We start from the raw sequence: 14,816 nt of genomic DNA, 5'->3' as shown, positions 1-14,816 counted from the left end.
CCCAAGAGACTTACAGCTGTAATCGCAGCAAAAGGTTTCGCTACAAAGTATTAACTTAAGGGGGCTGAATAATTTTGCACGCCCAATTTTTCAGTTTTTGATTTGTTAAAAAAGTTTGAAATATCCAATAAATGTCGTTCCACTTCATGATTGTGTCCCACTTGTTGTTGATTCTTCACAAAATAATACAGTTTTATATCTTTATGTTTGAAGCCTGAAATGTGGCAAAAGGTCGCAAAGTTCAAGGGGTCCGAATACTTTCGCAAGGCACTGTATATAACGGGTACTAGCTGTTTGCTGAAATGGGTGCATGAGGGAAGTTCGTAACGTGGCTCGAGCACTTTCACGAGATGCTGAAATCCCCTATTCTCAAACACAGAGAATAGGCGCATATCCACGGTTATAAACCAAAGACTATAAATATAGCCTACCTATCGCTCTTGTTTCTTTGGCCCAGGTAGAATCAGCTGCTTGAATGCAGAGGGGAGACGATGTGTTGTTTCTTTGGCCCAGTTAGAATCAACTGCTTGAATGCAGAGGGGAGACGATGTGTTGTTTCTTTGGCCCAGTTAGAATCAACTGCTTGAATGCAGAGGGGAGACGATGTGTTGTTTCTTTGGCCCAGTTAGAATCAGCTGCTTGAATGCAGAGGGGAGACGATGTGTTGTTTCTTTGGCCCAGGTAGAATCAGCTGCTTGAATGCAGAGGGGAGACGATGTGTTGTTTCTTTGGCCCAGGTAGAATCAGCTGCTTGAATGCAGAGGGGAGACGATGTGTTGTTTCTTTGGCCCAGTTAGAATCAGCTGCTTGAATGCAGAGGGGAGACGATGTGTTGTTTCTTTGGCCCAGTTAGAATCAGCTGCTTGAATGCAGAGGGGAGACGATGTGTTGTTTCTTTGGCCCAGGTAGAATCAGCTGCTTGAATGCAGAGGGGAGACGATGTGTTGTTTCTTTGCGTTTCCTTGCTCTGGAAGACTGGGTCGATGTAAATGTGCCAACATATTTGAGGTGTTGGCAGCTGCATAGGCTATTCTTGTTGAGTGTGGAGACATACTGTTAACATTTTATCCATAACTCTGTCCATCACCGTTGTAATCTACTAGGAAGTCAAACTGTTCCCAAACTGGAGATTTAAACGATGATGGAGGATCCTCCTGGTTTATCCACCCCACCACTGCGCCTCACAAAAGGACAGTTTGAAATGTGCCAGTTAGGATTAGAATTTTGATTACAATTGGCACATAGGCTCTAGCCAGCTATGCCTCAACAGGCATAGCCTACAATACAGTGTTTATTTATGTATTAATTCAGGTTCACAGTGCGGACCACACCGAGATTCCCATACCGTTAGGCACGAATACGTGTACAGTTACAGCCTTACTCTCCAACCATTGATCCCCTCTCCTCTGTGTTGGCCATGTCTAGCCGCTCCTGGCTGAGTTACTCTTACCAGTCCCGCTTCCACCTGACGCCCCTGTCCTATGAGACTCTGGAGTACGCCTCTGAACAGTGTCCTGAGGGCATTGTGGCCATCTCCACCAACACCCTGAGGTAGACAGACAGACCCTTGCACTCATACTCACTAAAAACCTCAATTCCATTTGTATTCATCCATAATGAGGATGTCTTCATTGGCAAGATTTGAAGACAGGGAAGTTATGCTGTTGAAATTGGTCTTTATGTCCCTTCTGACAAACCAATGGAGAGAGCGTAAACATCTCTGATCTCAGCATTTACGGAGATCACATCTCGTTTTGTCATTCCCCCTGAAGCATAGTAATTCTCAATTATAGCACTGATATAGTTAATTATAGCACTAACTTATTTAGTTATATTATAGCACTAACTATTTATAACTAACTAATTATAGCACTAACTTATGCGGGGCGGGATATGTCCCATTACTTTTTCTCAAGTTATTCATGTTCCCGTTAATGCCATTAATATCTTGTGATACTGCCTTTGTCTCCCTCTTAGCATTCTGGCCTTGGAGAAGCTGGGTGCTGTTTTCAACCAGGTGGCCTTCCCCCTGCAGTACACACCTCTAAGTTTGTCATCCACCCAGAGACCAACAACTTGATCCTCATAGAGACGGATCACAATGCCTACACAGAGGCCACCAAGGCCCAGCGTAAGCAGCAAATGGCAGAGGTATGGTTCTGACCAACAGGGTTTTATGGACTGAGAGTGTGGGAACAGGGTGACTGACTGAGGCTACATTTTGTACACCCAGGCTTTGTAGCTTGTGTAGGCTGATATTATGAAAGTGGTGTTATAAGATACGCAGGGCTGGCACAATTACTGTGTAACCGACAGTTATGGATGAAGACTGTTAAATAACCGTTTTTGTGTGTTTGAGTCCTGTTTCTGCTGTAACATGGACTACAGTAACGTGGACTCTACAACGTGATGAAACTTTGTTGCGCCTTACTGAAACAAGCAAGGTCTTGTAGCAAACAAGTATTTGGTTGCCTATACCACGTCCCCATGCCTGCAGCATATGCAGAGTAGAGTAGAGGAGAAAATGTGTGCCTTTTAAACAAAATATACAGTACCTGTCAAAAGTTTGGACACACACACCGTTCAGCTACTCTGTATCTCACAAAGACATGGCGGTTGGAACCAAAAATCTCCCATTTGGATTTCCACCAGTCTAATGTTCATTCCTCGTGTTTCTTGGCCCAAGCAAGTCTCTTCTTCTTATTGGTATCCTTTAGTAGTGGTTTCTTTGCAGCAATTCGACCATGAAGGCCTGATTCAACCAGTCTCCTCTGAAGTCTGTTTTGCTTGACCTCTGAAGCATTTATTTTGGCTGCAATTTCTGAGGCTAGTAACTCCAATTAACTTATCCTCTGCAGCAGAGGTAACTCTGGGTCTTCCTTTCCTGTGGCGGTCCTCATGAGAGTCAGTTTCATCAAAGCGCTTGATGGTTTTTACGACTGCACCTGAAGTAACTTTCAAAGTTCTTGAAATGTTCCATATTGACTGACCATGTCTTAAAGTAATGATGGACTGTCGTTCTCTTTTCTTATTTGAGCTGTTCTTGCCATAATATGGACTTGTTTTTTTTACCAAATAGGGCTATCTTCTGTATACCACCCCTACCTTGTCACAACACAACTTATTGTCTTAAATGCATTAAGAAGGTAAGAAATTCCACAAATTAACTTTTAATAAGGCACACCTGTTATTTGATATGCATTCCAGGTGACTACTTCCATGAAGCTGGTTGAGAGAATGACAAATATGCAAAGCTGTCATCAAGGCAAAGTGTGGCTACAAATATAAAATATATTTTGATTTGCTTAATACTTTTTTTTGGTTACTACATGATTCCATATGTGTAATTTCATAGTTTCGATGTCTTCACTATTATTCTACAATGTAGAAAATAGTCCTAAATAAATAACCCTTGAATGAGTAGGTGTCCAAACTTTTGACTGGTGCTGTATATATATTTTGTTTAATTTTGGGGTTATTACGGTGACTTTAGAAATTTGACTGACCAGTAAACCGTCATTCAAAATTCCATGGCCGTCACAGCCGTAAAGATACGCCAAACTTCAATAGAAATCATCGTAAGTATTTTTTTTTATAGCGCTTTAATAAAACCCAGAGGCTTAGTTCAGGGCAGGGTTTGAGAATAGGGATGTTCTGTTGAAGTGATGGGTCTTCAGGTCTCTGACAGAATAATAATGGAGAGAGTTTAATGACAAGTCTGATCACAGCATATATACAATGTAGATATTGACATGGGGAATTAGACTTTCAAATACTTTTCTTACACTTGTGTGGCTCGCACCTCCTCCCTACTTTCTCTCTAACTGACATCACTTCTGTGTTGTGATCCCCTCTACTGGAGATGGTTGAGGCAGCAGGTGAGGATGAGAGGGAGCTGGCAGCAGAGATGGCCGCTGCTTTCCTCAACTAGAACCAGCCAGAGGCCATCTTTGGGGCACCCAAGGCTGGGTCAGGCCAGTGGGCCTCTCTGGTGTGTCTTGTCAACCCCATCCAGGGCTACACTCTGGACCTGGTCCAATTGGAACAGAACGAGGCTGCCTTCAGGTGAGGACCGAGGAGAGGATAGATGGAAAAGGGCTACTAGGGCAATGTAATTAATGGCTATGCTGGTTTCAGCTATTCTCAGTGTAATTGCAGTGTATTCGTACTATAGATGCTGAAACGAGGAATCAGAACTGTCATTCAGTGCAGGGTTTGAGAGGGATGTCATGCTGTTGTAATGAGTCCTCATGTCTCTTCTCAGACTAAATATGAATGGAGATAGTTTAAACACCTCTGATCACTGCATTATACACGGAGGCCACAGAAGTTGACATAGGGAATCAGATTGATGGGAAATACATTGGTTACACATGCTGATCTGTCTGTTCTGTCCCTGCAGTGTGACTGTTGGTTTGCCAGTGGAGGTGATGACTGGTGGGGGTGGCCCGGGACATGATCCTTAACCCCTGCTCTGTGGGAGGCGGTTTCATCTATACCTATCGGCTGGGAGGGGGAGGGGACAAGCTGGAGTTCATGCACAAGGTGAGTGACAGAAGATATGACTAATCCAGTGGTTTCTGGCTCTGGCTGGTTGACCACAGCGCTGCACAGGAATTCTCCAGCGGTTATTTCAGAAAGGTCATAATTGTGCTGAGAGTCAGAGTACTATCATACTTGCCACCACCCCCTCCCCTTTACCGAACTCCCAGAGGGGCAATGGTTACTTTGTTGAACCCTTTTCCAGTCATATCAGTATTCTACACTTTATTAATAAAATCAGAAACTTGAAGCTTTCACATATGACCCTTTCTTTTAAAGATTATGTTTAATTCACATGTCAATGACAGATAAACACTGTTGTTGAGATGGTAAATTAATAGGGATATGTATCTTTCTCTTTCAAGACTATTGGATATATGGGCTTCGATACAATATAAGAATAATATGTTTTAGTTTGAAACAATTCGGTGCGATACGAGAGATTTGTTGCGTAAACACATTCATTTTCCATTCTAAATTCAAATCTGCTGTTGATGGAGCTCATTAGCTGTGTGTAAGTGACGTATGTCTATGGTGTATGTACTGTGTAGGCACCTTAGCTGAGCCATAAAGGAGACTAGGCATCTACCACTTCATCAGATTGGCGGGGGGCAATGTAGCCTATTTGTTTTTTTTGGGGGGGGGGCCCACTTTGGTTCTGATATCACCATCATACGCTAACTAACTTGTGCTAGTAATGTATCAATATTTATTGTTTACAAATTAGCTATGGCATAAGCCCTGTTCGCATGGGACTGGTATTACTAAAGAACGTATGTGTGTGACAGTTATACACACTACCATTCAAAAGTTTTTTTTTATTTTTTAGAAATGTCCTTGGTTTTGAAAAACACTTTTGTCCATTTTTAAAATGACATCAAATTGATCAGAAATACAGTGTAGACATTGTTAATGGTGTAAATTACTATTGTAGCTGGAAACGGCTGATTTTTATGGAATATCTACATAGGCGTACAGAGGCCCAGTATCAGCAACCATCACTCCTGTGTTCCAATGGCACGTTGTGTTAGCTAATCCAAGTTTATAATTTTAAAAGGCTAATTGATCATTAGAAAACCCTTTTGCAATTGTTTGCACAGCTGAAAACTGTTGTTCTGATTAGAGAAGCAATAAAACTGGCCTTCTTTAGACTAGTTGAGTATCTGGAGTATAACATTTATGGGTTCGATTACAGGCTCAAAATGGCCAGGAACACAGACCTTTCTTTTGAAACTCGTCAGTCTGTACTTGTTCTGAGAAATGAATGCTAATCCATGTGAGAAATGGCCAAGAAACTGAAGATCTCCTACAACGCTGTGTACTACTCCCTTCACAGAAAAGCTCAAACTGTCTCTAACCAGAATATAAAGGAGTGGGAAGCCCCGGTCCTCAACTGGAAGCTTCATTAAATAATACCCGCAAAACACCAGTCTCAACTCCACAGTGAAGAGGCGACTCCGGGATGCTGGCCTTCTAGGCAGAGTTGCAAAGAAAAAGACATCTTAGACTGGCCAATTAAAAATAAAAGATTAAGATGAGGAAAAAGAACAAACGCTGGACAGAGGAACTCTGCCTAGAAGGCCAGCATCCCGGAGTTGCCTCTTCACTGTTGACGTTGAGACTGGTGTTTTGCGGGTACTATTTAATGAAGCTGCCAGTTGAGGACTTGTGAGGCGTCTGTTTCTCAGACTAGACACTCTAATGTACTTGTCCTCTTGATCAGTTGTGCACTGGGGCTTCCCACTTTTTTGTTAGCAGCGACACGCTACTACTGTGTAACTCCGGTAGGGTAACATCTGAAAAATAGTGCACTTGTTAGTATGTACTAGTGCTCGACCAGTCGGCGAAAGCCAACATCACCCACGACAGAGAACGGTTGATTGTCAAAGGCAATGAATTCCATTATCTTCGCGTTAATGGATTTCACCTTAGTCGTCTCGCTGAAATGTTCTTATTCTTTCAAATGACTGCTAAACTTGTTGACTGCTCGATCCACACAGCAGACATTGTGTGGTAGATTAGAAAAGCTGTGTTGCACTTGTAGCGCTACATTTTACGTGGCGTCATTACGCCTACGTTATACAAGTATGCACGTCAGCTTTGACATCGGTTTTGCACATCAGCGTTAAACTAGACATCGGGCTGATGTAGGCATTTTTTAGCTAGTATCGGCCGATTCTGATATCGTGCATCCCCTAATATGAGCACAACTTTGGATTTCACCCCATCTCAAAATCGAATGGTTTTGACCGTTAGGTAGTTTTTATGGAGTGATCTTCTCCTCTCGCTTTGGCCATGCAGTGCTCCTCACAAAAGTGATTGCTGTCCTCGTTATGAAATTATGAGCTTTACCCTGTATATCTAAAAATGACCATATACACTGATTTGTTTAAGGCAAAACTACCAAAAGTATTGCTGATAGTGAAACTAAACAATCCAAATAAAATACACTGCTCAAAAAAATAAAGGGAACACTTAAACAACACAATGTAACTCCAAGTCAATCACACTTCTGTGAAATCAAACTGTCCACTTAGGAAGCAACACTGATTGACAATAAATTTCACATGCTGGTGTGCAAATGGAATAGACAACAGGTGGAAATTATAGGCAATTAGCAAGACACCCCCAATAAAGGAGTGGTTCTGCAGGTGATAACCACAGATAACCACTTCTCAGTTCCTATGCTTCCTGGCTGATGTTTTGGTCACTTTTGAATGCTGCCGGTGCTTTCACTCTAGTGGTAGCATGAGACGGAGTCTACAACCCACACAAGTGGCTCAGGTAGTGCAGCTCATCCAGGATAGAACATCAATGCGAGCTGTGGCAAGAAGGTTTGCTGTGTCTGTCAGCGTAGTGTCCAGAGCATGGAGGCGCTACCAGGAGATAGGCCAGTACATCAGGAGACGTGGAGGAGGCCGTAGGAGGGCAACAACCCAGCAGCAGGCCCGCTACCTCCGCCTTTGTGCAAGGAGAGGCAGGAGGAGCACTGCCAGAGCCCTGCAAAATTACCTCCAGCAGGCCACAAATGTGCATGTGTCTGCTCAAATGGTCAGAAACAGACTCCATGAGGGTGGTATGAGGGCCCGACGTCCACAGGTGGGGGTTGTGCTTACAGCCCAACACCGTGCAGGGCGTTTGGCATTTGCCAGAGAACACCAAGATTGGCAAATTAGCCACTGGCGCCCTGTGCTCTTCACAGATTAAAGCAGGTTCACACTGAGCACGTGACAGACGTGACAGAGTCTGGAGATGCCGTGGAGAACATTCTGCTGCCTGCAACATCCTCCAGCATGACCGGTTTGGCGGTGGGTCAGTCATGGTGTGGGGTGGCATTTCTTTGGGGGGCCGCACAGCCCTCCATGTGCTCGCCAGAGGTAGCCTGACTGCCAATAGGTACCAAGATGAGATCCTCAGACCCCTTGTGAGACCATATGCTGGTGCGGTTGGCCCTGGGTTCCTCCTAATGCAAGACAATGCTAGACCTCATGTGGCTGGAGTGTGTCAGCAGTTCCTGCAAGAGGAAGGCATTGATGCTATGGACTGGCCCGCCCATTCCCCAGACCTGAATCCAATTGAGCACAGCTGGGACATCATGTCTCGCGCCATCCACCAACGCCACGTTGCACCACAGACTGTCCAGGAGTTGGCAGATGCTTTAGTCCAGATCTGGGAGGAGATCCCTCGGGAGACCATCCGCCACCTCATCAGGAGCATGCCCAGGCGTTGTAGGGAGGTCATACAGGCACGTGGAGGCCACACACACTACTGAGCCTCATTTTGACTTGTTTTAAGGACGTTACATCAAAGTTGTAGTGTGGTTTTCCACCTTAATTTTGAGTGTGACTCCAAATCCAGACCTCCATGGGTTAATAAATTTGATTTCCATTTAACATTTTTGTGTGATTTTGTTTCAGCACATTCAACTATGTAAAGAAAAAAGTATTTAAGAATATTTCATTCATTCAGATCTAGGATGTGTTCCCTTTATTTTTTTGAGCAGTGTATATTAAGCCACATTCAGCAGGTATAGCAAGAAGTGAGTTGTCTCTGGTAGCTTACTTTTGCATTTGAATTCAGAAGGTGCCGTGCAGATGTTGCAGATCAGGAACAGATCGCCTACCTTGCGTTGATCAGTGGGCCGGCCGCTGGGCTGGCCGCGGGGCTAAGTTTGATTAGGCTAATGATATTGCCTGAGGTTGTTCGGCAAGCAAAATTACTTGTAGATCAATAACAAAATTAGGTATTTTCGGAAGTTACAAAGATTGTAATATGAGCAAAAACGAACTTGTGAACCGGCAATTCGTAACGTTTGAATACATTTTCTGACCGACGCATGCTACATTTGGATCGGTTTGGGGTCTGTATGTGGACACCCCTTACAATTAGTTGATTCACCTATTTCAGTCACACCTGTTGCTGACAGGTGTATAAAGTCAAGCACCCAGCCATGCAATCTCCATAGACAAACACTGGTAGTAGAATGGCCCGTACTTAAGAGCTCAGTGACTTTCAAGGTGGCACCGTCATAAGATGCCACCTTTCCGTCAAGTTTCTGCCCTGATCAATTTTATGTGCTGTTCTTGTGACGAAGAACCGTCTAGGAGCAACAACGGCTGTGCCGCGAAGTAGTAATCCATTCAAGTTAATAGAATGGGATCGCGGAGTGCTGTAGTGCGTACAAGTTCTATCCTCGGTTACAACACTCAATACTGAGTTCCAAACTGCCTCTGGAAGAAATATCACAAGGACTGTTCTTCTGGAGCTTAATGAAATGGGTTTCCATGGCCGAGCAGCCGCACACAAGCCTAAGATCACCATGCACAATGACAAGCGTCGGCTGGAGTGGTATATAGCTCGCCACCATTGGACTCTGGCGCAGTGGAAATGCGTTCTCTGGAGTGATGAATCACACTTCAACATTTGGGAGTCCGATGGAAGAATCTGGGTTTGGTGGATGCCAGAAGAATGCTACCTGCCCGAATGCATAGTGCCAACTGTAAAGTTTGGTGGAGGAGGAATAATGGTCTGGAGCTGTTTTTTCATGGTTCGGGCTAGGCCCCTTACTTCCAGTGAAGGGAAATCTTTGCGCCACAGCATACAATGACATTCTATACGATCCTGTGCTTCCAACTTCGTGGCAACAGTTTGGAAGGCCCGACCTTACCAATGCCCCTGTGGCTGATTGGAAGCAAATCCCTGTAGCAATGTTCCAACATCTAGTGGAAAGCCTTCCCAGATGAGTGGAGGCTGTTATAGCAGCAAAGGGGGGACCAACACCATATTAATGCCCATGATTTTGGAATGAGATGTTCGACAAGCAGGTGTCCATATCCTTTTGGCTATGTAGTGGATCTTGAACATTTATAACAGGGACTGATACGCATTGGTGGGTTGTTACATCCCTGTAAATGAATGCTGTTTTGATTGTCAGACTCCAGGTGAGGACGTTTCTCTGGCCATCGCTCCGTTCCAGGGCCGTGTGCTGTTGGGCGTTGGCAAACTGCTGCGCATCTACGACCTGGGCAAGAAGAAGCTGCTGCACATGTGTGAGAACAAGGTGAGACGGGGAGACTGTCTCTTTTTTTTCTCACACACACACACACACACACACACACACACACACACACACACACACACACACACACACACACACACACACACACACACCTCAGTCCTGAGTTCTTCACCTCCAGTGTTGGCCTAGTTAAAAGTTAGATGCAAAAAAAGGGTGTATATATATATACATATATATATATATATATATAGGGGGAGGGAGAGAGGGACTCTACTGTTTTGATTTTGTCCCTGGTATGTTTTTGGTTTCTCACTCAATTACCAATAGATCCTGAAGTTTGCTATTCTTACATGTTACAATGTTGACACAGAGGAAGTGTCTGCAGGAAGACTAACCTAAATACTAACTTTAGGTTAAGGTCTCATAGTAATCAAGGTAACCACTTGAATTATTAGTGATTGGGAAGATGATTGCTTTGTAAGAATCTCCTTTCAAAAGCAAGGATAAAAGGCCACCGCATCATGCATTGTACCAGAGGACATTTTACCACGGTCAACCTCTTAGGTTCCACACCTTTCAAATTAAATCCATATGGCAGTAGTAGGTCAGTTGATGACTGATATTTACTTGTTTAATGAAGTCATCTGTCTCGTTTCCAGCATGTCCCCAACCTGGTGACTGGCATCCACACCATCTGTCAGCGGGTCATAGTGACTGACGTACAGGAGAGTCTGTTCTGGGTGCACTACAAGCGTAGCGAGAACCGGATGATCATCTTTGCCGATGACACCCATCCTCGCTGGGTCACCACCGCCTGCCTGCTGGACTACGACACCATGGCTTCAGCTGACAAGTTTGGCAACATCAGCATTGTATGTGGTCGTTCTTTATTGTTCTTTTCTGACAATGATGTTGGGTGTTATACTGTTGTCTACCTTTTCTGTAGACGCCTCACATTAGCAGTTTGATCCAATTGATATTTCAATGATGCCACAAACATATTGAAGGCTTTTATTGCTGGAGATGTTAGTACTTACACTTTGTACCTTCTTAGGTGTGTTTGCCCCCCAACTCCAGTGATGATGAGGACCCAACTGGGAACAAGGCGTTGTGGGATAGGGGTGTGCTGAACGGAGCCTCTCAGAAGGTATAGTCTTTCTGCTCCCCTGTCACAGCATCAGCTCTGTAAAGACAGGAGCTCAGGGGAACTCTGCTTCTGTCGAAGGACTCTGTCTGTTTTTCTCTCTGGATCAGAGTTTGTCTTGGTGGTGTTGGGTTTGCCTCATCCTAGACCCGGCCTATAACACACCTGCTGTCCAGGCCAAATCGCAGTTTAACATGCTGTTTAACATACTGTTTTCCATTTGGCTGGTAGTCAGTGGGAAATTCCCTCCACTTTGACTTATTGTGGGCAAGTGGTAAAAAGGGTGCATGTAAGCGTTGTTTTCTGGGTGGGGAGTGTGAAGTGAGTTAGAATGTTTATGTAATGGTCATGTCTGTCTGACCCTGTACTATGTCTCTTGTTCTGTGTCAGGCTGAAGTGATCATGAACTACCACATCGGGGAGACTGTGCTGTCACTGCAGAAGACCACACGAATACCCGGCAGCTTAGAGTCTGGTCTACACAACAGTCTGTTGGCGTCCTGGTGCCCTTCACTTCCCACGAGGTACCACACACACACACACACACACACACACACACACACACACACACACACACACACACACACATTCATTAAAGACCTAGAGTACACCATCTGTATTGAGAACTGTCTTCATTGGCAGGACTTGAAAACAGGGGAGTTGTGTTCATAGAATAAGGAATTGGAATACTAGAATGTACATGAACCTTATGATGGGATCTAGGTCAGGGAGTTGGTCAACCATGGTTTGTGAGTGTTGTGATAAGATATTGTCTAAAATAATTAATTTGATGAATTTATCTCCACTGTATGTTTGTTAGCCAGACAGTTTGAGGAATGTTTCCATAAATTTTTCTAATTAACTGCCAACACATTCCATTCAAACAATAAATTTAATCCACAGCTGTACACTGGCTGAAATCAGTTGATGATAAGACTTCGACAAGTTGTAATGCAACAAGTACTGATATTGTACCATATAATGGTACCCACAGCTTTCCAAGAAAACAACACTTTTGACATTGGCTGTTTGTTTACATATATTTTAGAGGCTATTTGTATATATTTGTATAAAACCTCTATAAACTGTATTTATAATTATGACAATATTTTAGGTTGACAATTCTATTACACAATTTATGTTATCACATACATTTTATTTTCCTTTAAGTAAAATCAGGTTTTATGCCTCTACTGCCATTAATTCCTATTAGAGTGGTTTGGATTTGTCCCAGACCATTATGGCTGCCATTTTCATCCCATTCTGGAACTTTGAAGGTTGACATCGCCCCTCTAGTAATTGAATAGGCTATGTTGTTGAAGTGATGTCATGTCTCTTTTCTGACAAACCAATGAAGAGAGCGTAAACATCTCTGATCTCAGCATAATACACAGATCATCCCTCATCTTTTTCTCATTCCTTCCTGAACCATTTGACTTAATATAATGCATGTCAATGTTTTGATGGCACTTATTAATCTATGGTGTGCCTCTTATCTGTCCTCAGGACCATGACGTCTTTCAGCACTTAGATGCACATGCGCTCAGAGCCCCCCCCCCCCTCTGTGTGGGAGGGACCACCTCAGCTTCCGCTCCTACTACTTCCCTGTGAAGGTGGGTGCTAACTTATTTAAGATGACTTACTATTTCCATAGGATGGTGGGACAAAGAAAGCCACACATTATACTCCCTGCTACTAATTCCTCAGCATGTAAATGGAATGTGTGCAGAGGACACCACTATGTTTACAAATGGAGTCGTGTACCAAATCCACTGGGTGAAATGTTATGCCAAGAACCAACTGTTGTGTGGGGGGGACTTTCCAAGTCCAGTACATTTGGCAAGATCATTAGACATGCTGTCAATTAAGTCTGTTGAACATGATAGCAGAAATAAATCAGAAGCCTTGTTCGTTGGACATCCAGACAGTCTGCCTACTGTATCTGATCTTCTTCCTCTGTCCTGTCTATCTGTGTCTGCAGAATGTGATAGACGGAGATCTGTGTGAGCAGTTCGACTCCATGGACCCCCACAAGCAGAAGAGTTGCTGAAGAGCTGGACCGTACACCACCTGAGGTCTCAAAGAAACTGGAGGACATCCGCACACGTTATGCCTTCTAGAACCCTCGTGTTCTGTACATGCACAAATACACTCACACATACAAACTGTAATTTACAACAACTGACATGTTGAGACTGACACCTGTTCCACTGTGTTAACATGAAGAGGTGGGAGGTGAACACATTTTTCAAAGTCTTCATCTGTAGGTGCTTTGATTTGTCCTCTAGGCCCTGATTTGTTTGTTAGGCCTATAAATACTATAATACTAATAATAATCTATGGTGAATATTTACCCTGTGGTTTTCACTCATAGGATGCCATTTAAACCTAGCTGGATTCTTTTGAATTTATCATGTGTATATCATCAGTGCTATAGACGCATACAGGAGCATTTTTTGGGTTTTAATGCGTGTGATGCATGGCCTAGTAAACACTTTGATATGATTAGGTCAAATGTTTTTGCATTGTGTGTTTGAAACAGCCAATTTTGAGTCTTTGCTGTAATTGAAAAGGACTTTTTCTTTTTGATGTGAATTTGAGCCCTAAAAAGATTTGGGATTCTCAAACAGCTCTTTTTTTATGGGCTTAAAAGGTATTTTCCTTGCTGGACAAATTGTCCACATCTATTGTACAAGATTACAGGATTGTGTACAATAGCAAGTAATACAGCTAGAAGGTGAACCTTTTTCCCCTTAATAGTCCTGTGAACTTCAAACAGCCACAATCACCACACTAGATGAGACACCATTCCATATTAGTCATGGGAAAATGGGAGCAGGCTATTTTGTAAATGAAGTACTGCCTTGTCTGTGTCACTATAGCTATGTTCCCATTAACTATGTTCCCATTAACTAGCCCAGTGTTTGTTTGTTTTTTAGAAAGTTTGCATTAAAAAAATGTGACAATTGCCTGCTAGGGCGTTTCCATTTAACTATCTTGTCCATAAAAACAGCTGGTCGTAATGTCAGACAAAAAAAATATATACTTTCACAACCTACAGGAGCTAGGTTTCCATCCAATTGGCAAGATTTTTATGTGAATATTTTAAAATCCTCCAAAATAATGTGCAGTTTCCCACCAAAGTTTCCATCAAATTGACTTGTTGCAGATAAAAGCCGGTGCATGATGACATGGTGTACAAAAAAAAATACCTTTGCGATTAAATACCCATGTCCCGAAAAAAGAAAAAAACAACATTCTATTGATGGTTTTCTCACAAAGAATGTTTGCGTTATATAGCGAGTGTGCCCACTCTGGTCTATCTGAATGCATAGAATAGCCTTCATTTCTCAGAACAAGAATAGACTGACGAGTTTCAGGTCTCTGTTTCTGGCCATTTTGAGCCTGTAATTGAACCCACAATTGCTGATGCTCCAGATACTCAGCGAGTCTAAAGAAGGCCAGTTTTATTGCTTCTTTAATCAGGACAACCGTTTTCAGCTGTGCTAACATAATTGCAAAAGGGTTTTCTAATGATCAATTAGCCTTTTAAAATAAACTTGGATTAACACAACGTGCAATTGGAACACAGGAGTGATGGTTGCTGATTTG

General features: G+C 43.2%; 1 pseudogene; it reads left to right on the top strand.

Annotated features, from left to right (window-relative positions):
* LOC112252325 overlaps positions 1–14,562 on the top strand; it is an 87,265-nt pseudogene extending 72,703 nt beyond the window's left edge.
* The last annotated feature ends 254 nt before the right edge of the window (positions 14,563–14,816 follow it).

This window comes from Oncorhynchus tshawytscha, linkage group LG06 (assembly GCF_018296145.1).
Source record: "Oncorhynchus tshawytscha isolate Ot180627B linkage group LG06, Otsh_v2.0, whole genome shotgun sequence".
NCBI lineage: Eukaryota > Metazoa > Chordata > Actinopteri > Salmoniformes > Salmonidae > Oncorhynchus > Oncorhynchus tshawytscha.
This window is presented reverse-complemented; position numbering and strand designations above follow the sequence as displayed.